Genomic DNA, 24464 nt, shown 5'->3' with positions numbered 1-24464 from the left:
GTTTTTCCATTTGTTTGTATCATCTTCAGTTTCTTTCATCAGTGTTTTATAGTTTTCAAAGTATAAATATTTTATCTCTTTGCTTAGTTTTTTTCCCTTGGTATCTTATGGTCTTTGGTGCAATTGTAAATGGGATTGATTCCTCGAATTATTTTTTCTGCTGCTTCATTTTTGGTTTATAGAAAGGCAACAGATTTCTGTACATTGACTTTGTATCCTGTGGCTTTACTGAATTTGTGTATCAGATCTAGCAATTTCTTTGGTGGAGTCTTTTGGGTTTTCTACATAGAGTATCATATCCTCTGCAAATAGTGAAAGTTTGACTTCTCCCTTGCTGATTTTAATGCCTTTTATTTCTTTTTGTTGTCTGATTGCTGAGGTTAAGTCTTACAGTACTATGTAAATAACAATGGTGAGAGTGGATATCCCTGTCTTGTTCCTGACCATAGTAGCCTACTTTGAATCTAAAACTCAAATGTAATAGTTCTTCTGACAAAGGACTCTTACACTGTAATTGTCATGTTTAGTGGGGAGAGGAGCGGGGAGAGAAAAATGTGCATAACTCTGAAACATTCTTGTCCTATTTAATAAAAGTCTCTAAGTTTGAGATGGTAAGATCTTTTCCTCCAGGTAATTTATAAGGCTATTTTCTTCCATGTACTGGTCAAATCATATACTTTGAGTTTCAAAAAACAAAACAAAAACAAAAACAGAAAACAGAAACCAAGAGGTCTTCTATCCTTTTGGACCCTGAAATCCTGCTACTTCTTTCCAGAGCCCACAGTCAAATGAGTTCAGGATTATATGTTATAAAAGATGCTACTGGTGCCCCAGCGTATCCCTTTGGGCCTTATGTTTGTGGCATATTCCCTGTCTTATAGCCACGTGCCAGGATATGCACCTATTTGCTGGAGCTGTTAAGGTAGCTGGAACCTACTGCTTGTACCTAAGGTAGGCTAGGAGTGCCACAGATTAATGCTCCATAATCAGCCTTTAAGCAATGACTGGAATGGGGTATCTCTGAATTGCCTGTTCTACATAAGTCCTGGAGTTTCCCAGCAGGATGAGGCTCCAGTTACCCACAGTGGTAGCTGGCATGATACCTCCCTTTCCAGTCTTACTTCCCACTTCCCTACAACTGTGTTTTGGATCACCTCCAGAATAAACAACTTGTACTCAGTTCTTTGTCTCAGACTCTTTCTGGGAGAATCCAAATGAAGATACTCCTAGTTTCTGACAACCAAGTAACTCTTCACAGATAATAGGAGACTCTAGAAGTAAAATTCACATCTTTGCATTCCCAGCAATGCTCGTCTCCAGTCCTCACGGAATACAGGAGAAAGAAGGAAAACAAAAATAGAATAACAAGTGCCCTGCCTTCCAATTTTTTTCATAGTGTCAGGCCCCAAGTGCACTTTCCTAACTGACCTGGGCCTGCCCCAGACTAGAAATGAATTCCCATCAGTATCTAAAACCAGATACTGTTGCTTCAAGTGGGGTCAGATACATAATTGGTGTTATAATTTGTGTTTTAGGAGTGAACCTGCCTTAGCCCTTAAGATGAATCCCCACTGAGATGACTTCTGGAGCCAGTGATGGAGAACATCTTTCAATACCAGAGAGGTTGTTTTTTCTCTCCTCCTGGTACTTTTCCCATGAGAAGTTAAGTGCCGTTTGCAGTTTGATGTTTCTGAGTAAGCCTGTCTCCCATATCCTGCACTGGGCTGCATATACTCACAGGTATGATTCTGGGAAATGATGTATCTAGGCTCCTGAATCCTCAGATCTTGGCTCAGCTGCTTGATATGACTGCTGCCACTCCAATTAGTCATGAGGTATACGTGCCTTGGGTTCTTTCCAAAGAAAACAACTACCTTATTAGTAGCTAGAGCTTTGGCTCACACTCTTAGGCAATATCTTGCTTTGATGATTTTGTCATAACTAAGAGTGAACTCTGAGGGCTACTGAGGTAGAGGTTTCTGTTGCATCTCCATACCTTCTTGTCTCTGAGATCCCCACCCTAGAAGAATCCTTCCTGTCAAGTGGAAAGAGACTTTAGACCATTATTTTCAGAAACACCACATGAAGAAGTGGGTTCTAAGAGAATGAAACCATCTTTGAAAGGGAGAATAAAAGAGCTCCCTTCATGGAAAACAAGTTTATCTTGGCTCCACAGAAATCTCTACCTCCTGTAACTGATTGCTTCTCTGAGTATTGATTACACGATGTCCTTAGATGCTCCTTGAGAAGGCTGTGAGGTTAGATTGGGCTACCAGACAAGTTGAAAATCAATATTTTTTCTTGTTCCAAATACAGCACGTAAAAGTTGAACCAGTGTTTATAGTATCAAAGAAATACCTAAAAGGAAGAAAGACAAACAGAACACCTGGACTCTTGAGGGCATCTGGAATTAATACGGAATTTGTTCCTGGTCAGTGCATACAGTGTTGTTGCTGTGTTCTAGAAGGCAAGCCTGAGTGAACTGAATTTTAGGATAAATGCATGTACTGATGAATCAGAAATAAGTGAAGAACTAGAAGAGAGATGTAATAGTAACAAGATCACTGAGAGAAAGAACAATGGGAATTTTATTGCGCAACTGTGTGAGCTACTTCAAAGGATGCTATATTTCAAAGGTCAACTAAGAGGATAAGTGGAGGAATAGAAGAGAAACGAAGGCGACTGGGAGGCATGTTGGAAGAGAGGGTGAGTAGGAAGGAGAGCAATGGGGAATTAATAGGTGCAGTGACTTGTAATTACATGTGAGGGAGATCAACGATGCGTAGTAAAGAAAATAAGTCAGGTGGGGGCACCTGGGTGGCTCAGCCGGTCGAGCCTCCGACTTCGGCTCAGGTGATGATCTCTTGGTTTGTGAGTTCGAGCCCCGAGTCGGGCTCTGTGCTGACAGCTCAGAGCCTGGAGTCTGCTTGGGATTCTGTGTCTCCCTCTCTCTGTGCCCCTCCCGCACTCACACTCTGTCTCTCTCCAAAATAAAATAAAACATTAAAAAAATTAAAAAGAGAAAGAAAAGAAGTCAGGTAGGAGAGAGAAGAGAGAGAGAGAGAGAGAGAGAGAAGGGCTAGCGCAGCAGTCAATGGCCTGTGTGTCATATCTGATCTGCTGCCTGTTTCTGTAAATAAAGTTTATTGGAGCACAAGCTCCTTCATTTACATATTTTCTATGACTGCCATTGTGCTAAAACAGTAAAGTTCAGTAGTTGTGATAGAGATGATATGTGGCTTGCAAAGCCTAAAATATTTTTTACGTATAACATTGCTGACCTCCTGGACCGGGGGAAAGGAAGGTGAAGTAGGAAAAGTCAATTGGTCAATGAAACAGTCACAGATGACCAGTTGCCAGTAAAAACGGCTTTAGTGGGTGTTGGTAGTACCCCACCAGATCTCCCAGTTACTGTGAGGGTTGCTAACCATCACAGACGTTCCCTGCGGGAAAGTGACTTTGGCTAATGACTGCAGCAAGTGTGAACAAAGGTTGGCCCTCTTCCCTCAACGTGTGACTGACTCTGTGGTGCAGTTCAAGCCCCAAAGCTTCCCCAGGGATGAGACTGCAGCTGGTCTCCAGCTGAGACTACCTTCTTGCTTCCCTTTGTTGCCCTGCCCTATCCTGCTTCTCTCAAGCCCCTATTCCCGAGAGTACTCCTCCCATAAATCATTTGAACAAGAATCCCTCTCTCGGACCCTGCTCCTACGGAATCCGACTTGGACAGTAATATTTAATGCCAAAGTGTACACGTAGCCAAGTTTTTAATAGAAATAAATGCAAAACACAAAAAGCTGCACTGAATGTTATATTCTCTATAGAAATGTCTTTGTAGAAATGTTTTTCAATTACGAAATTAAATTGCAGATGACGGTCAGAGGAGCACAGGAAAGCAGCTTACCGCATTACATTCTTGGTCACAAACATGGGATTTGCTTAAGCGTACAGTTGGTGTGCATGTAAGTTTGAGGCCTTTTGCCATCCGTAGAGAAGCTGCTCTGGGCAGGTGTCTCTGAGTAGGCGGGGAGCCTTTCTAACTAGCTGTTGAGTTCAGATCATTCAAAACTTTGTGGCATGGAACCCATGAAGCCACTTGTGTTCTGACCCAACCAAAAAAATGCCTTGGGTTCTGAAGCAGCAAAGGGGCGTCTGTCCTGGCATCAAACTATTGAATTTTTGCTATTCCTTTTCATCATCCTGAGAACATTGGGAGATACAATGTATTATACATCCTGTTCATGGCTTCTGCTTGTGGCAATCCAGACCACAGCAGTGCTTTTCCAGTCTGTGGAATTTCTTTTTATAGGTACGTCCTATGGATAACACCCACTAGTACACACAGCCAAGAGGCAGAAAAGCAGAGAGTTAATATACACCAAGATTTTAGTGGTATTTGTAAAGTAACCATGGGATCCTGGAGGAAGCAGCAGGAACTAGAGTTGAAAACATTTTCTCCAGGGCAGACCAGCCTGAAACGCTTTCTCTTTTACTTGTAACCTGCTTTCAAAATTCTATTAATCCTTCAAGGCTCAGTTCTAAAGGGGTCCTTTCTTCACATTTGCAAAGTTAGCATTACTTGCATGTACACTCATCAACTGTATCTACTTTTCCAGCTAAAATTAGCAACTTTTATCGAGGAACATGTCTAAAAGCTAACAACTAATCACATGCCCAAATCAAGTACTGAACCTCATTTACACATTTAACTACCACGCTTTTAACTAACGGTGAGTGACTCTTAAATGCCATGTAGTAATTTGGAAAATGCCGAGGCAAGAACTGAAACTGACCGTGCTGTGAGGCTATTGGGGAGCAGCAGGCTCCTTAGCCAGCTGGTAAACCTCACTGCATCCCAGGGGGATTTGGCTGTCCTACCCCTTAGGTAGAAGTTCTGCTAAAGTCAAACAAACAAGCAAACAAACAAACAAACACCATAGTTCTTTGTGAAAAATATCAACCCCAATAAAGCCAACTGCTTGTACTGGTAGAGACAAGGAGAAGTTAGGAGTAGCTCTAAAACTAGAGAGAGCTTTGGTTAGGGTCAGCAAAAATGGCATTTCTCCCACCATCCTTTGCTTTCAAGCCCTTAGCAGATGTTGCAAGTTAATCATATATTCTTTTCTGCTAAGTTTAGTCCCTGACTCACATTTCTTTTAAGTCTAACTTGTTAGGCAGTCCCCACCAGTACAGCAGAATAGGCAGTTAAAGTACTTGTCTTATTTTATTTAAGTAATTAATTTATTTATTGAGAGAGAAAGAGAGTGCATGGGGGACAGGCAGAAGGAGAAGGAGTGAATCTTAAGTAGGCTCCACACTCAGTGCAGAGTCCAACAGGGGGCTGGAACTCACGACCCTGGGATCATGACCTGAGCCGAAATCAAGAGTCAGATGCTCAACCAACTGAGCCATCCAGGCGCCTCTGCATTTACAGTACTTGTGGTAGGAGTGCTGACAAGACGGACTCCATCTTTGGCCCTCCATCTTGTTCATGTTTGTACAATAACCTCCCTCAGGGCTCTCTGTTCCAGATTCCTGGGAGGTTAATATATACCCTGACTGGAATAAATGAAGGCTTGTTCTGATCTTCCCTCTGGTGCACAGATGGCACACTTTGGATAACTACCCTTTGACTTCACCACAATGCCCCTCATCCTATAAAAGCTACGGATTAAGGTCTGGAAGAGAACAGGGCTTGGATTGCTGTCTGCCCAATTCTCCTTTGTCAGTAAGTTGCCCTGAAAAGAACTGTTAATGGTGTGGAGTAGTTTGCTTTGGTTTTTGGTCTCAAAGTGCCCTCTCAGTCTGGAGGATACGTTATTGTCCCTCCTCCACCTTCTTCTTCTTTTTTTTAATGTTTATTTATTCTTGACAGAGAGAGAGAGAGAGAGAGAGAGAGAGAGAGAGAGAGAGAGAGGGAATGAATGAGGGAGGGGCAGAGAGCAAGGGAGGTACAGAATGTGAAGCAGGCTCCAGGCTCCAAGCTGTCAGCACAGAGCCCGATGCGGGGCTTGAACTCAGGAGCAGTGAGGTCATGACCTGAACCGAAGTTGGACACTTAACCGACTGAGCCACCCAGGAGCTTCTGTTCCTCCTCCACCTTATAACCTTACCTTGGTTCAAAGTAATTTTTCTTAAACACCTTTAATCCTTGTTTGCATAACTCAGTTCATATTTTCTGGCCTTACCATGTTCTTTCCCTTATTGGTACTTATGTTTTGATGGTTCACACTTTGTAATTGATTTTTGTTATTTATAAAACACTACAGCTACTGCTACAGCTTACTTATTAAATTCTGATTGTGGGCACATACATATACCTCTGGGTATGTGACCACTTGTAATTAGGCATTACAGACTGCTTTTTGGTTGAATTTTCTGTAGTCCAAGGTAGGTTTCCTTACTGAAGTGCAGCTTTGAATAATCGCTCTCACAGTAGAGTCATGTTTGAAGTGTTTGGTATCACATAAAAGTTTTTGTTGTTCTATGAATATTTGATCATTTTTAGCTTGCTTTTATGAATATAATGCCTCAAAATATGTTGCCTTAAAAAATTTCTTTTAATGTTTATTTACTTTTGAGAGAGAGAGAGAGAGAGAGAGAGAGAGAGAGAGAGACAGAGTATGAGGGGGGAGGGTCAGAGAGAGAGGGAGACGCTGAATCTGAAGCAGGCTCCAGGCTCTGAGCTGTCAGTACAGAGCCTGGTGCAGGACTTAAACCCACTAAGCCACTAACAGTGAGATCATGACCTGAGCCGAAGTTGAATACCCAACCGAGCCACCCAGGAGCCCCAATATGTTGCCTTTTATTTTTTTAACTTTATTTTTTTAAGAATTTTTTTTTCAACATTTATTTATTTTTGAGACAGAGAGAGACAGAGCATGAATGGGGGAGGGGCAGAGAGAGAGGGAGACACAGAATCAGAAACAGGCTCCAGGCTCTGAGCCATCAGCCCAGAGCCCGACGCGGGGCTCGAACTCATGGACCGCGAGATCGTGACCTGGCTGACGTCGGACGCTTAACCGACTGCGCCACCCAGGCGCCCCTATGTTGCCTTTTAAAAGTAGTTGTAATACATGACAACTGATGTTATAAATTTGTTCAAATTAAGCTTAAATAAATGAACTGGGATCTTATTCACATATAAATCAGCATTGAAATTTAGTCTGAGATTTGCAATTTATTAAGATTCTTCACCCGTGAGGCCCTGGGTGGCTACCTTTCATCTTATGGTATCTGTGATTCTAGACAAGGTCAAAGAAAGCGATGTTTCTTAGTTGAATTCAACACTCTACATTTAATTTCTCCTAATGATTTCTAGATATTATTCTGACTGACCCGAGCAAGTTTATCATATGTACTCTTTTTCCATAAAGAAAAGTGACTTATAAAATTTCAAGGAATGTTTTGGTTAGGTCTAAAATGGCTCATCAAGTAAGAGATAAAACTTTACGGAAGCTGAACCAGCCATTTTTCTCAGTGGTTGAGGTCAAGCTTAGGAAACTCATGACCGAGTCTCTTTGCAAATGCGTCTTAAAAGTCGAGAGTGCACAGTCATCTTATTGAAGCATCAGGAGTTAAAGGCTTGTCTGTCACTGTTGAACCACACTTTGGTGGAGTAAATAATATGTTAGGGGGTTGTTCGAGTGTTGAGGGATTAGCCAAAGTCTTCAGGCAGATTCTTTATGGATGGCAAAACCTATTACGTTGAGTATTGAGCACTATGCTAGTTCTTTAACATATGAAATGAAATACAAAAATCATCTCTTTCAGTATTTTGGGAAGTCACCGTGCTAGGTACTACTGATTGGAGTGAAACAAATGTGGCATTTTTGCAGCACATATGACTACTTTGTAATATTTGAGGGCACAAACTTCATTCAAGAGAGACTGATTCAACATGTCTCATGTAACAGGCATTGTGGTAAGTGCAAGAAAAATAGAAGTAAAAGAGACTTTGTGGTTATTTGGTCACAGATGTTATGAAGGAGAGGAAACAGTGCTTTGAGTAACAGCTGGATATGACAAGGTTTACGTGATCAGGGAAAGCACTGAGTTGGTATCTGAAAGAAGATGAGTTCACTGGCTGAATAGGGAGAGAATTTCAGGGGGAGGGAGCAGCAAAAACTAAGGTCCAGTGTCAGGAATGTGACTGGAACCAAAGAAGATAGTTGAGGAAATCCAGACAGGCCACTGTCACTGAGTGCAGGGAGCAGAGGAGAGCCGTGTGTCCCAGGCCACGCAGAGCCACCTCAGACATAACAAGTATTTTACTCTCCGTTTTGGGAGTTGCAAGAAGCAATTAAAACCTAAGCAAACCAGGAGAATCTCATTCTGGCAGGATCACTCAGTCTTTCATATTGAAAGGAGGCGAGAAGGGGGTAGAGTAAATGGAAGAAGGGATGCCTGGGTGGTTCAGTCGGTTAAGCATCCCACTCTTGATTTCAGCTCAGGTCATGATTTCAGGGTTCATGGGATCGAGTCGTGAGTCGGGCTCTGCACTGACAGTGTGGAGCCTGCTTGGGATCTCTCTCTCTCCCTCTCTCTGCCTCCCCCCACCCCATTCACGCCCATGCTTACTCTCTCTCTGAAAATAATAAATAAATAAACAGAAAAAAAAGTATATGGAAGCAGAGCTGCAGGGAACTGACTGTGGGAAACCAGGGAAAAGGTTGATGCTAGTTTTGACTAGGATGATTCAAAATATCTGAAATCACCAGCAATCTGTCCTGAGTTAAGGAAAAAATTAGCTCTTGTAAAAAAATGTGATCTGGAAGACAGATGGCCATTTAACTGTCACCAGTACCATACATAGAGAAGTTTGACAGACCAGCACAGAGAGAATGGGTCCTGTGTTAGCCAACAGTAGAACCCAGAATACTTATTTGGAGGTGTGGTGAGGACAGGTTGTGCAGGTGAACCTTGGCAGCTGGGAGTTATTGGAGGAGCCTCACACCTCACACCTGGTAGTGCTAATTGGCTTGGAATTAGTTAATAAAAGAAAAGATACAGAGAAGCCCAGAGAGACAGCCCTATCCCTTCCCTATGTTGCTCAGCATATGCCCTGCCATGTGTCTGATGAATTCATGGAGACCCTTTTTATAATCAGTATAGAGCTGGAAGGGATGTGACAGGTTCTCAGATATAATGGTTTTCAAAATAGAGTCCAGAGACTCCTGATTCTGGGAGGATGGAGAAACACTTACCCCACTTTTCTCTATTTTTAAAACTTTTTTTTTTTTAATGTTTATTTATTTTTGACAGAGAGAGAGAGAGAGACAGAGCATGAGCGGGAGAGGGGCAGAGAGAGAGGGAGACACAGAATCCGAAGCAGGCCCCGGGCTCTGAGCTGTCAGTACAGAGCCTGAGGCGTGGCTCGAACCCACGGACCGTGAGATCCTGACCTGAGCTGAAGTCGGACGTCCAACCGACTGAGCCACCCAGGCGGCCCCGCACTTTTCTCTAGTTTTCGTTTTAACTTTTCTCCATTTCTCCCAGTAAGTACAACACCCTGGACATGTCCTATAAAGCAAACTTCCTTGGGTTTTCTTTTAGTTTCACATACAGATTTACAGCTGAAGACACTGGCAATCCAGAAACACCAACAGCCACAGACAAAAACAAAAAACAAACACGCCCCACAAAAAGCCTGCTCCTAGATATGGAAAGGAGCAACCTAGCAAGACAGAAAGCTTGTACACGATAATCATTATTCTCTGGTCAAAGTGTGGCCCCTGGACCAGCAGCATCGGGGTCATCTGGGAACTTGCTAAAAATGCAAATCCCTGAGACCCAGCCCAGACCTGCTGAGTCAGAAGCTTGGGGGTTGAGCTCAGCAATCTTACTTTGACAAGTCCTCCAGGTGATTCTGTTGCAGCCTAAAGTTTGAGAACTGCTAACATGGCACCTGATGGTCTCTCTTCAGATGAGAAAACTCAAGGCTGAAGGTGGTTTGGTTTTCCCCAGGCAACAGCTTGTGTGGACTGTGGCTCTCATTCTAGATTTGCCCAGAGTGCCTCTTCAAGCACTAAAATGTAAGGAGAACTGAGGAAATTTTATTTTACTATTTATTTTTTTAACAGAAAAATTTAAAATATGTTTGAATTAAGGGTTAACAGGTATTAATATGTGTATTATGAAGTATCTGGCACATACTATGTGCTAGATAAATTTACATTGAATATTGAACAAATTATTAGTTTGATTCAGCTAGTTTTAGAGAAGATGCTGAAAGAAAAGATATTTTGGAAAATCTCAAACTAGTGTGTGTAAAACCATCTGCAACATCGGTAAAATCGGTCCCAGTGAGGCTCACTGCTACAGGTTAAGGGCCTGCAGGATGTTCTTTCATATTCTGGCCCGTTTTGTCCCCAGCATACGTGAGGCTTTATAAATACTTGACTTCATACCATGCCAGCGTTTCTCAACTCTGAATTTTGACCTTCTCCTGATGGTGGAGGGAGGAAAGACTGGATTTCTGTAGCTCAAGCACTAAGTCTGTTCTCCAGGTGAGTTAGAACGTGGGTTTTCAACAATAGAGCAGTTTGTAATCATTCCTCCATTGCATCTTGGTCCCAGCCCCCTGAATGATTACATTTAACATCATTAAAACTTTGCTTTAATTGGACTAGAGCAAAACATAAATGTCTGCTGCTTAGAAAACAAACACTTTAGTATTTTCTCAATGTTTATTTTAACGGATACTTACAATTGCCTGGAGACTAAATAGGGTTATTATATTTATTTTAAAAGTCATAATTGCTAGGATGGGCTGATGGAGGCCAAGTTTGAATTCATAGTGTGTTTTTACAAGTAATCCTTTAATAACTCTGTGCAACCCCTCATGTGGGAGGAGAACTCAAGGGGGACTGTAATTATGGTGGTGCAATTAGGCATTTTGACCTTGTAGGCACATGGGGAACCTCAGGCTACCAGTCTGGCTTCTCCTCAACCTCCCATTTTATATTTTGTAAAGCTAGTTGGAAACAGCAACAAAGCTTTGTTTTAAAGATTTTTCAAGCCACCGGTTCGACAGACGAAGAGGCACGGAAACTTGGTAAGTACCCGAAGTCTACAGAAACACCGTCTTCTGATGCTCATTGCCGAAACCAGGATATACACAATGTAGGAAGAGAAGTGGAAACAGTCCCTCAGGAGGAGCAGGCTCCAGATGAGACACTCTCCGAGGGGAGCAAGCAGACGCAACTCTGGCATCTATCTTATGGAGGATCTTTGATATCAATTTGCAAGCTCACTGTGCTATTCCACGCAGCTCCTAAATCCACGGGAACTGGATGTTGGTTTAGACTCCCGGTTCTCCAAGTGTGGTGTCTGGACCAGCAGCCTCAGCGTCCCTGGGGAATGTGTTAGAAATGCAAATTCTTGGGCTCCAGGCCCACTTAATGAGAAACCGTGGGGATGGAGCCCAGCAATCTGTGTTTTCTGAAGTCCCCAGGTGATTTTGGTGCAAGCAAGGGTTTGAGGAGTCCTGGAGAGTGACCGAAAAAAAGAGGATGTATCTCTTCAAAGGGATGTGGCATCTCACTGCTGATGTGGAAAATCAGTTCAAAAACTGGTTAGGAAACCAGAGTAAATATGTAAAAGGCAAGAAAGAAGTCTTTCAAGAACCAGAGGCAAAACCAATACTCTCCTGCTGGATTTCAAAGGAGAAAATTCAAGGGAATCCAGGAAGCTATGTATCTTAAAGGACCAGAAAGTAAATAGCCACTTGGCTCTCATATAAATATGAAATTAATTCATCTAGTCATTCTTATGTAATCTCTGCCTTCAGTTTCCTCTAGATTGTTTTCAGCTGGCAAATTTTGTACATCTTGTTAGTGAACTTGACAGCGACAGTGGTAGATGCCTCTACCTCTTTAAACCTTTCTTTTTGTTGTGAGTGGGGGATGGTAGGTACGCTTGTGCATCAATTGTGTCTAGATATTTGAGTATAACTGGGGAATCATGCCTACCTGAATGTATTACATGAACGACAGGGAAGCCTCCTGGGAAGGGTGTTCATCTTAAAGGAAGAGAGAACGAGACAATTGACCCAGTAACCAATATTGAGTCACCGCTGGCATCCTTCCCTGAAATTACTTAGATTTGTCTTTTGACCACTAAGTTCTGTGGAAGAAAGGTGGGTTGTAAGTAAAAATACACAGTTGCTTCACATCAACAGCTCAGAGATGTTGAGGCAAAGATACCGCTTTGGTGCCAGAGAGCAAAAGTACAACTCAGTCGGGAGACAGAATCTATCCTTGTTCTTGTATAAGAAAAGTGGCTTTGGTTTTAGGGCATTCACAGCTTCAGAAAACACAAGTGTTTTCTGAGTCTCGGCAGAACGCGAGCCAGCTTAGTCTCCTCGGACCCGTGATGGTGCTAATCGCTGGTACCGCCTGGATGACCTTGGCAGTTGCCCAAGAACACCAGCATCATAAAGAGGAGTACAATAGAGTGGAGAGTTTACATTTCCTTCTGCATTTCCTTGGCTGTATCATCTCCTCATTTTCATTGTTATTTATGGTTGACAGGGAGGGATTCGGTGGAGTACAGGACAAATTTGTATCTTTGTCTCCTCTCTCTCACACTGTAACACCTAGGCCACAGCTCAATATACATAACAGGTGTTCGACTAATTATGCTGATTGAGAGACCCTGGAAAGCAAAGCTTTTAAGAATGATTTGGTGCTTAACAAAAATGGGGCATGCCTGTGAATTATAAACAAGCTGAGTCCATTTACTTAGATTTACTCAGCCGCCCAGAAATCTCGTCTTCCCCTCCCAGTGCTGGGAGAGCATCAGGAAAAGAATCAGAGAATGCTGAAGTTGAGGGGAACGCTTAGGCACACGGTTGCTCTGCTGGGCACCGCCTGTTTCTCGCTTAAGATTTCTGCTTGAGAATCCTGCCTGGACTCCTGGCCACCTTGTGGTGAATGCCAGTGGGTGGCAGAGCTCCTGGACCTCACTGGCCTGCCTTCTCCCACCGCCTTTCTCGGCCCTGGCTGTTCCCCGCCCTCCAATCTCAGCCACCTCGGAGCCTCCCCTCCCTCCCGCTGGTGTGGGGATTGTGCTTGGGCAGCTTCTTCAGAAACAGCCATGGCCTTCCTGATGGCAAGCGTGGCCCAATGATGCTTGTGTTCTCTGGTGTTCCCTGTGTTGGCAAAGACCTGGAGGACCGACAGTTGCTGGGCTCTGCTGCACTTGCTCTTGCTACCCCTTGGCTGTCCCGACCCAAGTTCACTTATATCGGATTTAGTCTCCCTGTCAGCCCCACCGTGCTCCCCGATGAGCACATTTCTGGTCCTTCCCTGTTACTCCCCTTTATGAAATGATACTTAGATCAAAAAAAAAGTGTGCACATACTGAATGCACTAAATAGGATGAAAGCATTGTGTCTCAGCCTAATCATTAGTAATGTTTTTAAGAGTGTGGTCTGTACATCAGAATCGTAGGAGCAAATTAGCAAAGAGGATTTCTGAGCCCTACCTCCAGCTAGTAGATTCCAAATTCTGTAGATCTAAAATGCAATTAAAACAGCAACAATGAAACCTCCTCTAGTTTGAGAGTTGGTTCTTTATAGCGGGTTCCTAATCTTGGCTGTAAATCCAAGGCAAGGTAGGAGGTGAGGGCAAGGGGGTGGGGAGCTTCTCTTAAAAATCAGCACATGGATCATGGATTAAATGAGAATTTCTGAAAGTAGGGATGAGGCATAGTTGTGTTTTTTAAAAGCCTCCAAAGTGAATGTAGACTGTAGCCGGGTTTGAAACCATTCCTTCAGCCTAGATGGCTCAGTATACGCAGTTTCCAAAGTCTGTGATGTGAAAACTGCTTTAGTAAAATTATTGCTCTTTAACCATGTTGCCTAAAACCTTCCTGTCTGTGGGTCATATCAATGTATTCCCTTCTGTGTTTTGCTGTGGAATCATCTTGCCTTTTTATTCTGTTCTTTGTTTTTATTGTTGGCTTTTCTTCTGATCAGTAACAAGAAAAAAGAAGACTGGCTTTGCTAGCTGATGGCCCACAGCTGACATTGGTCTAGCAGGTGTGTTTTCTTTATTTAAAATTTTATTTAAAGTTTTTGTAAAAATTTATGTTAAAACAGTGTTCCTAAAGAGATTTAAGGCAATCATTAAATGTTGAGATATTTTCACGTAAAAGTTCAGACTTGTCACCATAAGGGAAAACCACAAGCTTCATCAGCATTGGAGCCACCTTCCCTGGGGGTGCCCCGCAGCAGCCTCACTGAATATCCTCCCTTGCCATCAGACCCTCTCAGACCCACGTCTGCCTGGCCTTCAGGCATTTATGTTTATGACCTTTAGGAGAAATGGATGGATTTAATGTATTTTATCAACATCTGGGCACCTCCACGGTGTCAGGCACTCCATGGTAAATGTTTTTCTTTTTCTCCCACAAATCTATGAAATACACATTGCCGTCTCTTTAGGGAACTCGGAGACTGGGCTGGGCCAAAGGGTTCCGATTTGTAATCCAAGCCTGTATTCTGCCAAAGCTTCCTCAGATCCTCATGCTTACAGGAACTGCGGAAACTTTGGCTTGGTTCCATGCCTCTGAGACGAGAGAGATGGGACTGTTTGGGGGCACCTGTGAAGTATTTTGCATCCCATTAAGTTTTCATCACCTGGATAAAAGGAATTTAGAAATCAGTAAATGGGGGGGGGGTAGTCTAATTAGCTTCAAGTGTAAAAGCATAAGCTTTTTGGGCAATTTAAGATAGATTTGCAATCCCATCAAGTGGATGTAATCATGTATGTAACGTGAACATTTCAAGGAGAGTTAATAATGACTTTTCAGGCACCTCAGGGAACTGAACGGGAAGAACATTTGTTCAGTGCAGTTAGTTACCTGAGCTATTTTTTGGTAACACAAATTCTTGAGTGTCCCTCTGGTGAAGTGGAGCCTTCTGCCCACAACCCAATAGCAGTTCCTTGAGCTTGTGGTAATGTAGAGTACCACCATTTTAGTGCAGTTTTCAACTGAGGTTGTAAATATCTTGTCTGAGTTAGTTCATTCAAGAGGGATTTTATGTTCTTTGGGTGATTTTCAATGACATCTTGGGGCCAGAATTAGTCCTTTAGAAATGGAGCTCAAGTTAGGAGGTATTAGTGGAAAAATTATTTTCCCAGATACTTTTCAGTAACCCATCTCTTGCATAATCAAAGCTTGCAGCTGTTTTCTGTCCAGAGTACTTCAGGGTCAATGAGAACGGGTTGAAAAGAAGACATGTGGTGATCCGGTCTGTGTCTAGACAACTTTCAATTTCTCCAGTAGATTGTGTGGACTGGCAACTTAGGGGAAGGTGGGAATGGCAAAAAGAAACTGAAAGACATTTAAACAAGTTAATAGTTATTAGGATTGGAAAAACACTTGTAGCTATTTAATGAGATCAGGGTCAATGAGGTTTTGCCTTTGTATTCCTGCAGTGTCTGCTATGGGTTTGGTGGCCATAACTATTAAAATATTGTCAACCTCAGTTCTCGTTGACTCAGGATCCAACTCAGCTTAATCCTAAGGTAGTAGGTCTTCAACACCTATAGCTGATAGACCAGAATCAATCAGATAGATACTTCCCCTAGATATTGCCAGGAGAGGTAATAGGGGACTTAAAACTGAAGGGCACCTTGTACTTTCTTAGTGACATTCTATTCCTTCACTCCCTCTCTAACCAGCACATTGCAGGAACTGCCAAAGTCAGGCCTAAGATGAAGGAAGAATTGGCTATCCCAATTCCCAGTATGCTGCCCGAAACCATTGAAAGGGAGGGCAGGTAAGTGCGTTGTCAGTTTCCTTTATTCCGTTGGTATGGATAGACTCTCCAATGCTGGGAATCATTTCTTTCTAGGGTGGATATAAAACCTGTAGATTCTGTCCCAGACCTTGAGAAGTTAGAGAGATTAGTATCCTCGGGCCCTCAAATGAGGAATTTTAATTCTTGCAGTCTCTTGAAAAGAAGGACCCTGGACTGGAGACAATGCTTTCTTGAATACATCCACAGAGGTGCTCACAGATTTGCCTTTGCTTACGGGCTTACACCACAGGGAAGGATAGTTTCCTTTTGTTAGAGGTTGGCCCAGCGACTGACAGCTCTCAATCAGGCAACAGTCTTGTGATCTCTCAGCTAGGAGGTGGTAAAACATACTAATAATGAGTTCAATAATTGGCATCATTCAGACCAGTGTTCACATCCCAGCTTAGCCAGTTACTAGCTGAGTGCTCTGGAGGACAAAGCTCTGAGTCTCCATTTTCCTGTCTGTAAAATGAGACTGTATCACTGAGGTGTGAGCACATTCGAAGATTAAATAAGAATGTATTTCGGGGCACCTTGGTGGCTCAGTCGAGGAAGTGTCCAACTCTTGATTTTGGCTCAGGTCATGATCTCGTGGTTCACGGGATCAAGCCCTGTGTTGGGCTCTGTGCTGACAGCATGGAGCCTGCTTGGGATCCTCTCTCTTTCTCTGTCAAAATAGAGAAATAAATATCTAAAAAGAACGTATTTTAAGGGCTATCACAAAGCCTGGCACATGAGTGGTCAAAAAATAGACATTGTTTTTTAATGAGAAAGTTTTCCTAAAGGTAACCTCAATTTGTCATTCATCAGATGTCGAAAGGGTCCCTGAATTTTCAGAAGAAACCCTTTCACAGATCACCATCAATAAGAGTCAGGTATCATCTGCTCTGGGAGAATTCTCGTCATCCAGAAATCCCCCACTTACCAGGGGGTATATGCCTGCCTGTGTTTCAAGTCAGAACACACACTCTCAGCAAGCTACCACCAACAGGTGTTCCTGGAAGCATTTCTAATCCCCTTTAAGAAGGGAAGGGATAATAATTGCTTGGGTCAGTCCTTCTGAAAGTTTGCTGACCCGTGGCCTATACAACACCACATGGTGAGTTTGCCCTAAATACCAGTCACATAGAAGGTGCAAGTATAACACACACGATTACAGAAATAGATACAGTTGGATGCAGTCACAGAAAGATTTAAAATAATACAGAATTCATCTTTGTTGAATTGAACATCATTTATATTCTAATAACACCTTTAAGAACTTTCCACATTGCTGCAGCCTATTGTACACTCTGCTAAGAGCGTCCATTCCCTTTTCCACCCCTCTGGTCCTTTTGAGAAAAACTGGAGGGGAAACAGGGAGAAATGAGGCCTGAAGAGGGGAGATTAAAGGTGAAGGGGAGAGGATTGAAAGTTTTTACTTTCAAGTCTGATTTATTGATCTCTGTATCTGGCATAGATAAACTGCAGACATGAAAGAGCCTACAGAACATCACACGTTTGGTCCCATAAAGATGTCATTGTGGGTTAACATTAGCAATTACATGTCATTACTGGAGCTTTATTTTGGTCACTCATCCTGTTCTTCTAATATAAAGACAAGTAAGGAATGAACAGCCTGTTCCTTATATTTCTCTTTGTAAAATATCTTTGTTCTTCCATGATTGATTTATAGACCTTTTCTTTTAAGCGATGTGAAGTAGAACTAACATGAACTCTGTGTCAATACAGACGGATTGTCTTTACCATTAACCACAACTTCAAGGAAGTTTATCCTTAAGAGGTTACTGAGCAAAGCTTTGAAAAGTTTCTCAGAATTATGTGAGGAATAGTTTTATAATACAAATGGTTTTTGTACTTGGCAAAGATATTTACCTTATTTTTAACAAAATGTTCCTGCACCTTGACAACTTATTGTCTAATCCTACACAAATATGGCATTAATGAAGACTTTGAAAAAAAAAGACATCACCATCAGCTTCATTATCAAAATAATCAATACTCATTTGCAATTAATGTGATTAAATGCAATATGATGTGTGAACACTGTTTGCTCAACTTGCTGGTATAAGTTTTAGCAGACAATATTGCAGAGTTGTTTATTTTGGGATTGTATTGCATTGTGATGTGTCTAACGAGTATTTTCTAAATGGAATATTCACAGTTGGGAATTAAATTGTGATTTAGGCAAGTTACATTTTTAAGCCTATTGACTTAATATGAAGAAAATACAAACTTGTGATATTTCTTTTTTTTTAATATGAACTTTAGTCAAATTGGTTTCCATACAACACCCAGTGCTCATCCCAAAAGGTGCCCTCCTCCATACCCATCACCCACCCTCCCCTCCCTCCCACCCCCCATCAACCCTCAGTTTGTTCTCAGTTTTTAAGAGTCTCTTATGCTTAGGCTCTCTCCCACTCTAACCTTTTTTTTTTTTTCTTCCACTTCCCCATGGACTTGTGTTAAGTTTCTCAGGATCCACATAAGAGCGAAAACATATAGTGTCTGTCTTTTTCTGTATGACTTATTTCACTTAGCATAACACGCTCCAGTTCCGCCCACGTTGCTGCAAAAGACCATATTTCATTCTTTCTCATTGCCACGTAGTACTCCATTGTGTATATAAACCACAATTTCTTTATCCATTTGTCAGTTGATGGACATTTAGTCTCGTTACATAATTTGGCTATTGTTGAGAGTGCTGCTATAAACATTGGGGTACAAGTGCCCCTATGCATCAGTACTGCTGTATCCCTTGGGTAAATTCCTAGCAGTGCTATTACTAGGTCATAGGGTAGGTCTATTTTTAATTTTCTGAGGAACCTCCACACTGTTTTCCAGAGTGGCTGCACCAGTTGCATTCCCACCAACAGTGCAAGAGGGTTCCTGTTTCTCCACATCCTCTGCAGCATCTGTAGTCTCCTGATTTGTTCATTTTAGCCACTCTGACTGGTGTGAGGTGATATCTGAGTGTGGTTTTGATTTGTATTTCCCTGGTGAGGAGCGACATTGAGCATCTTTTCATGTGTCTGTTGGCCATGTGGATGTCTTCTTTAGAGAAGTGTCTATTCATGTTTTCTTCCCATTTCTTCTCTGGATTATTTGTTTTTCAGGTGTGGAGTTTGGTGAGCTCTTTATAGAATTTGGATACTAGCCCTTTGTCCGATATGTCATTTGCAAATATTTTTTCCCATTCCATTGGTTGCCTTTTAGTTTTGTTGGTTGTTTCCTTTGCTGTGCAGAAGCTTTTTATCTTCATGAGGTCCCAATAGTTCATTTTTGCTTTTAATTCCCTTGCCTTTGGGGATGTGTCAAGTAAGAAATTGCTGCGGCTGAGGTCAGAGAGGTTTTTTTCTGCTTTCTCCTCTAGGGTTTTGATGGTTTCCTGTCTCACATTCAGGTCCTTTATCCATTTTGAGTTTGTTTTTGTGAATGGTGTAAGAAAGTGATCTAGTTTCATCCTTCTGCATGTTGCTGTCCAGTTCTCCCAGCACCATTTGTTAAAGAGACTGTCTTTTTTTCCATGGGATATTCTTTCCTGCTTTGTCAAAGATGAGTTGGCCATATTTTTGTGGGTCTAGTTCTGGGGTTTCTATTCTATTCCATTGGTCTATGTGTCTGTTTTTGTGCCAATACCATGCTGTCTTGATGATGACAGCTTTGTAGTAGAGGCTAAAGTCTGGGATTGTGATGCCTCCTGCTTTGGTCTTCTTCTTCAAAATTACTTTGGCTATTCAGGGCCTTTTGTGTTTCCACACAAATTTTAGGATTGCTTGTTCTAGCTTCGAGAAGAATGCTGGTGCAATTTTGATTAGGATGGCATTGAATGTGTAGCTAGCTTTGGGTAGTATTGACATTTTAACAATATTTATTCTTCAATCCATGAGCATGGAATGTTTTTCCATTTCTTTATATCTTCTTCAGTTTCCTTCATAAGCTTTCTATATTTGTCAGCATACAGATCTTTTACATCTTTGGCTAGATTTATTCCTAGGTATTTTATGCTTCTTGGTGCAATTGTGAATGGGATCAGTTTCTTTATTTGTCTTTCTGTTGCTTCGTTATTAGTGTATAAGAATGCAACTGATTTCTGTACATTGATTTTGTATCCTGCAACTTTGCTGAATTCATTTATCAGTGCTAGCAGACTTTTGGTGGAGTCTATCAGATTTTCCATGTATAATATCATGTCATCTGCAAAAAGTGAAAGCTTAACTTCATCTTTGCCAATTTTGATGCCTTTGATTTCCTTTTGTTGTCTGATTGCTGATGCTAGAACTTCCAACACTATGTTAAAAATGGCGGTGAGAGTGGACATCCCTGTCATGTTCCTGATCTTAGGGAGAAAGCTCTCAGTATTCCCCATTGAGGATGATATTAGCTGTGAGCTTTTCATAAATGGCTTTTATGATGTTTAAGTATGTTCCTTCTATCCCGACTTTCTCGAGGGTTTTTATTAAAGGATGCTGGATTTTGTCAAATGCTTTTTCTGCATCAATTGACAGGATCATATGGTTCTTATCTTTTCTTTTTTTAATGTGATGTATCACATTGATTGATTTACGAATGTTGAATCAGTCCTGCAGCCCAGGAATGAATCCCACTTGATCATGGTGAATAATTCTTTTTATATGCCGTTGAATTCGATTTTCTAGTATCTTAACGTGAATTTTTGCATCCATATTCATCAGGGATATTGGCCTGTAGTTCTCTTTTTTTACTGGGTCTCTGACTGGTTTAGGAATCAAAGTAATGCTGGCTTCATAGAATGAGTCTGGAAGTTTTCCTTCCCTTTCTATTTCTTGGAATAGCTTGAGAAGGATAGGTATTATCTCTGCTTTAAATGTCTGGTAGAATTCCCCAGGGAAACCATCTGGTCCTGGACTCTTATTTGTTGGCAGACTTTTGATAACTGATTCAGTTTCTTCACTGGTTATGGGTTATGGGTCGCTTTTGATAACTGATTCAATTTCTTCGCTAGTTATGCCACCCCATATACGTGGCAATGAGAAAGAATGAAATATGGTCTTTTGTAGCAACTCCTGTGTGAGTTTTGGAAGTGTGTGGGTGTTTAGGAATTTGTCCATTTCTTCCAGGTTGTCCAGTTTGTTGGCATATAATTTTTCATAGTATTCCCTGATAATTGATTGTTTCTCTGAGGGATTGGTTGTAATAATCCCATTTTCAATCATGATTTTATCTATTTGGGTCATCTCCCTTTTCTTTTTGAGAAGCCTGGCTAGAGGTTTATCAGTTTTGTTTATTTTTTCAAAAAACCACCTCTTGGTTTCTTTGATCTGCTCTACAGTTTTTTTAGATTCTATATTGTTTATTTCTGCTCTGATCTTCATTATTTCTCTTCTTCTGCTGGGTTTGGGGTGTCTTTGCTGTTCTGCATCTATTTCCTTTAGGTGTGCTGTTAGATTTTGTATTTGGGATTTTTCTTGTTTCTTGAGATAGGCCTGGATTGCAATGTATTTTCCTCTCAGGACTGCCTTTGCTGCATCCCAAAGCGTTTGGATTGTTGTATTTTCATGTTTGTTTGTTTCCATATATTTTTAAATTTCTTCTCTAATTGCTTGGTTGACCAATTCATTCTTTAGTAGGGTGTTCTTTAACCTCCATGCTTTTGGAGATTTTCCAGACTTTTTCTTGTGGTTGATTTCAAGCTTCATTGCATTCTGGTCTGAAAGTATGCATGGTATGATCTCAATTCTTGTATACTTATGAAGGGCTGTTTTGTGACCCAGTATGTGATCTATCTTGGAGAATGTTCCACGTGCACTCAAGAAGAAAGTATATTCTGTTGCTTTTGGGATGCAGAGTTCTAAATATATCTGTTAAGTCCATCTGATCCAATGTATCATTCAGGGCCCTTGTTTCTTTATTGATCCTGTGTCTAGATGACCTATCCATTATTGTAAGTGGAGTATTAAAGTCCCCTGCAATTACCACATTCTTATCAATAAGTTTGCTTATGTTTGTGATTAGTTATTTTATATATTTGGGGGCTCCTGTATTCGGTGCATAGACATTTATAATTGTTAGCTCTTCCTGATGGATAGGCCCTGTAATTATTATATAATGCCCTTATTCATCTCTTGTTACAGCCTTTAATTTAACGTCCAGTTTCTGTGATATAAGTATGGCTACTCCAGCTTTCTTTTGAGTACTAGTAGCATAATAGTTCTCCATCCCCTCACTTTCAATCTGAAGGTGTCTCAGGTCTAAAATGAGTCTTTTGTAGACAGCAAATAGATGGGTCTTTTTTTTTTTTATCCTTTCTGATACCCTATGTCCTTTGGTTGGAGCATTTAGTCCATTTACATTCAGTGTTATTATAGAAAGATATGGGTTTAGAGTCATTGTGATGTCTGTAGGTTTCATGCTTGTAGTGATGTCTCTGGTACTTTGTCTCACTGGGTCCCCCTTAGGATCTCTTGTAGGGCTGGTTTAGTGGTGATGAATTCCTTCAGTTTTTGTTTGTTTGGGAAGACCTTTATCTCTCCTTCTATTCTAAATGACAGAGTTTCTGGATAAAGGATTCTTGGCTGCATATTTTTTTTCTGTTCATCACATTGAAGATTTCCTGCCATTCCTTTCTGGCCAGCCAAGTTTCAGTAGATAGATCCGTCACTAGTCTTATCAGTCTCCCTTTATATGTTACAGCATGTTTATCCCTAGCTGCTTTCAGAATTTTCTCTTTATCCTTGTATTTTGCCAGTTTGACTATAATATGTCTTGCAGAAGATCGATTCAAATTATGTCTGAAGGGAGTTCTCTGTGCCTCTTGGATTTCAATGGCTTTTTCCTTCCCCAGATTAGGGAAGTTCTCAGCTATTATTTCTTCAAGTACACCTTCAGCCCTTTCCCTCTCTCTTCCTCCTCTGGAATCCCAATTATGCATATGTTATTGCATTTTATCACATCACTTAGTTCTCTAATTCTCCCCTCATGCTCCTGGATTTTTTATCTTTTTCTCAGCTTCCTCTTTTCCATAATTTTATCTTCTAATTCCCCTTTCTCTTCTCTGCCTCTTCATTCCGAGCTGTGGTCACCTCCATTTTATTTTGTAGCTCATTTATAGCAATTTTTAGCTCTTCCTGACTGTTTCTTAGTCCCTTGATCTCTGTAGCAATAGATTCTCTCCTGTCCTCTATACTTTTTCAAGCCCAGCGATTAATTTTATGACTATTATTTTGAATTAATTTTCTGTTATATTGCTTAAATCGTTTTTGATCAGTTCATTAGATGTCACTACTTCCTGGAGTTTCTTTTGAGGAGAATTCTTCCATTTTGTCATTTTGGATAGTCCCTGGAATGGCGCGGAACTGCAGGGCTCTTCCCCTGTGCTGTCTGGAGTAGCGTGTTGGTGGGCTGGGCCACAGTCAGATCTGATGTCTGCCCCCAGCCTACCACCTGGGCCATGGTCAGACTGGTGTGTACCTTATCTTCCCCTCTCCCAGAGGCAGGACTCACTGTGGAGTGGTGTGGCCTCTGTCTGGGCTACTTGCACATTGCTAGGCTTGTGGTGCTGCTTCGATGGGATCTGGTGTATTAGCTGGGGTGGATCCGCAAGGTACACAGGGGCAGAAGGGGCAGACTCAGCTCGCTTTGCCTTCGGTGGTCCATTTCAGGAGAGGCCCTGTGGCACTGGGAGGGAGGCAGACCTGTTGGAGGGATGGATGCACAGAAGCACAGTGTTGGGTGTTTGCGCGGTGCAAGCAAGTTCGGTGATGGGAACTGGTTCCCTTTGGGATTTTGGCTGGGGGATGGGTGAGGGAGATGGCGCTTCCCAATGCCTCTGTTCTCCACCAAGCTGAGCTCTGTTCTCTGGGGCTCAACAACTCTCCCTCCCATTGTCCTCTAGCTCTTCCGCTCTCTGAGCAGAGCTGTTGACTTATAACCTTCCAGATGTTACGTCCCGCTGGCTGTCAGAACACACTCCGTCTGGCCCCTCCGCTTTTGCAAGCCAGACTCGGGGGCTCTGCCTTGCCAGGCGGGCTGCCCCTCCACTGCCCTGGGTCCCTCCTGCCAGTCCATGTAGTGCACACCCCCTCTCGGCCCTTCCTGCCCTCTTTGGTGGGCCTCTTGCCTACACTTGGCTCTGGAGAGTCCATTCTGCTATACTTCTTGTGGTTTTCTGGGTTATTTAGACAGATGTGGGTGGAATCTAAGTGATCAGCAGGATGCGGTGAGCCCAGTGTCCTCCTATGCCGCCATCATCCGGCAAACTTGTGATATTTCTAATGTTTTTTATTTAAAACATTTTCAATGTTTATTTTATTTTTTAGAGAGAGACAGAATGTGAACAGGGTAGAGGCAGAAGGAGAGGATGACACAGAATCTGAAGCAGTCTCCAGACTCTGAGCTGTCAGCCCAGAGCCCAATGTGGGGCTTGAATTCCTCAACTATGAGATCATGATATGAGCCGAAGTTGGACACTTAACAGACTGAGCCACCCAGGTACCCCATATTTTAAAATGTATCTCTTAAAAGTGAATTTCTATAGAATTAGAAAGAGTTGAGCGAAGCAAGGAGAAATAGATGTATGGGGGGGGGGTTGAAAATTCAAGGTGATTTTTATAAAAAATTAAGTTGCTCTATTCTGGTTCAAATACTAAAGGTTTTCCACTTCCCAGGCCCTGCTTTG

General features: G+C 41.9%; 2 long non-coding RNA genes across 2 annotated transcripts; both read left to right on the top strand.

The window, feature by feature from the left end:
* The first annotated feature begins 1539 nt into the window (after positions 1-1539).
* Positions 1540-8475, top strand: LOC123386335. Its single transcript, XR_006600117.1, has 3 exons — positions 1540-1740; positions 2317-2706; positions 7771-8475. It is a non-coding gene; the product is annotated as an uncharacterized LOC123386335 (long non-coding RNA).
* Positions 8476-9886: 1411 nt separating this feature from the next.
* Positions 9887-24164, top strand: LOC123385962. Its single transcript, XR_006599275.1, has 5 exons — positions 9887-10031; positions 10372-10505; positions 13979-14041; positions 15690-15787; positions 24106-24164. It is a non-coding gene; the product is annotated as an uncharacterized LOC123385962 (long non-coding RNA).
* The last annotated feature ends 300 nt before the right edge of the window (positions 24165-24464 follow it).

Source organism: Felis catus, chromosome B3 (genome assembly GCF_018350175.1).
Source record: "Felis catus isolate Fca126 chromosome B3, F.catus_Fca126_mat1.0, whole genome shotgun sequence".
NCBI lineage: Eukaryota > Metazoa > Chordata > Mammalia > Carnivora > Felidae > Felis > Felis catus.
This window is presented reverse-complemented; position numbering and strand designations above follow the sequence as displayed.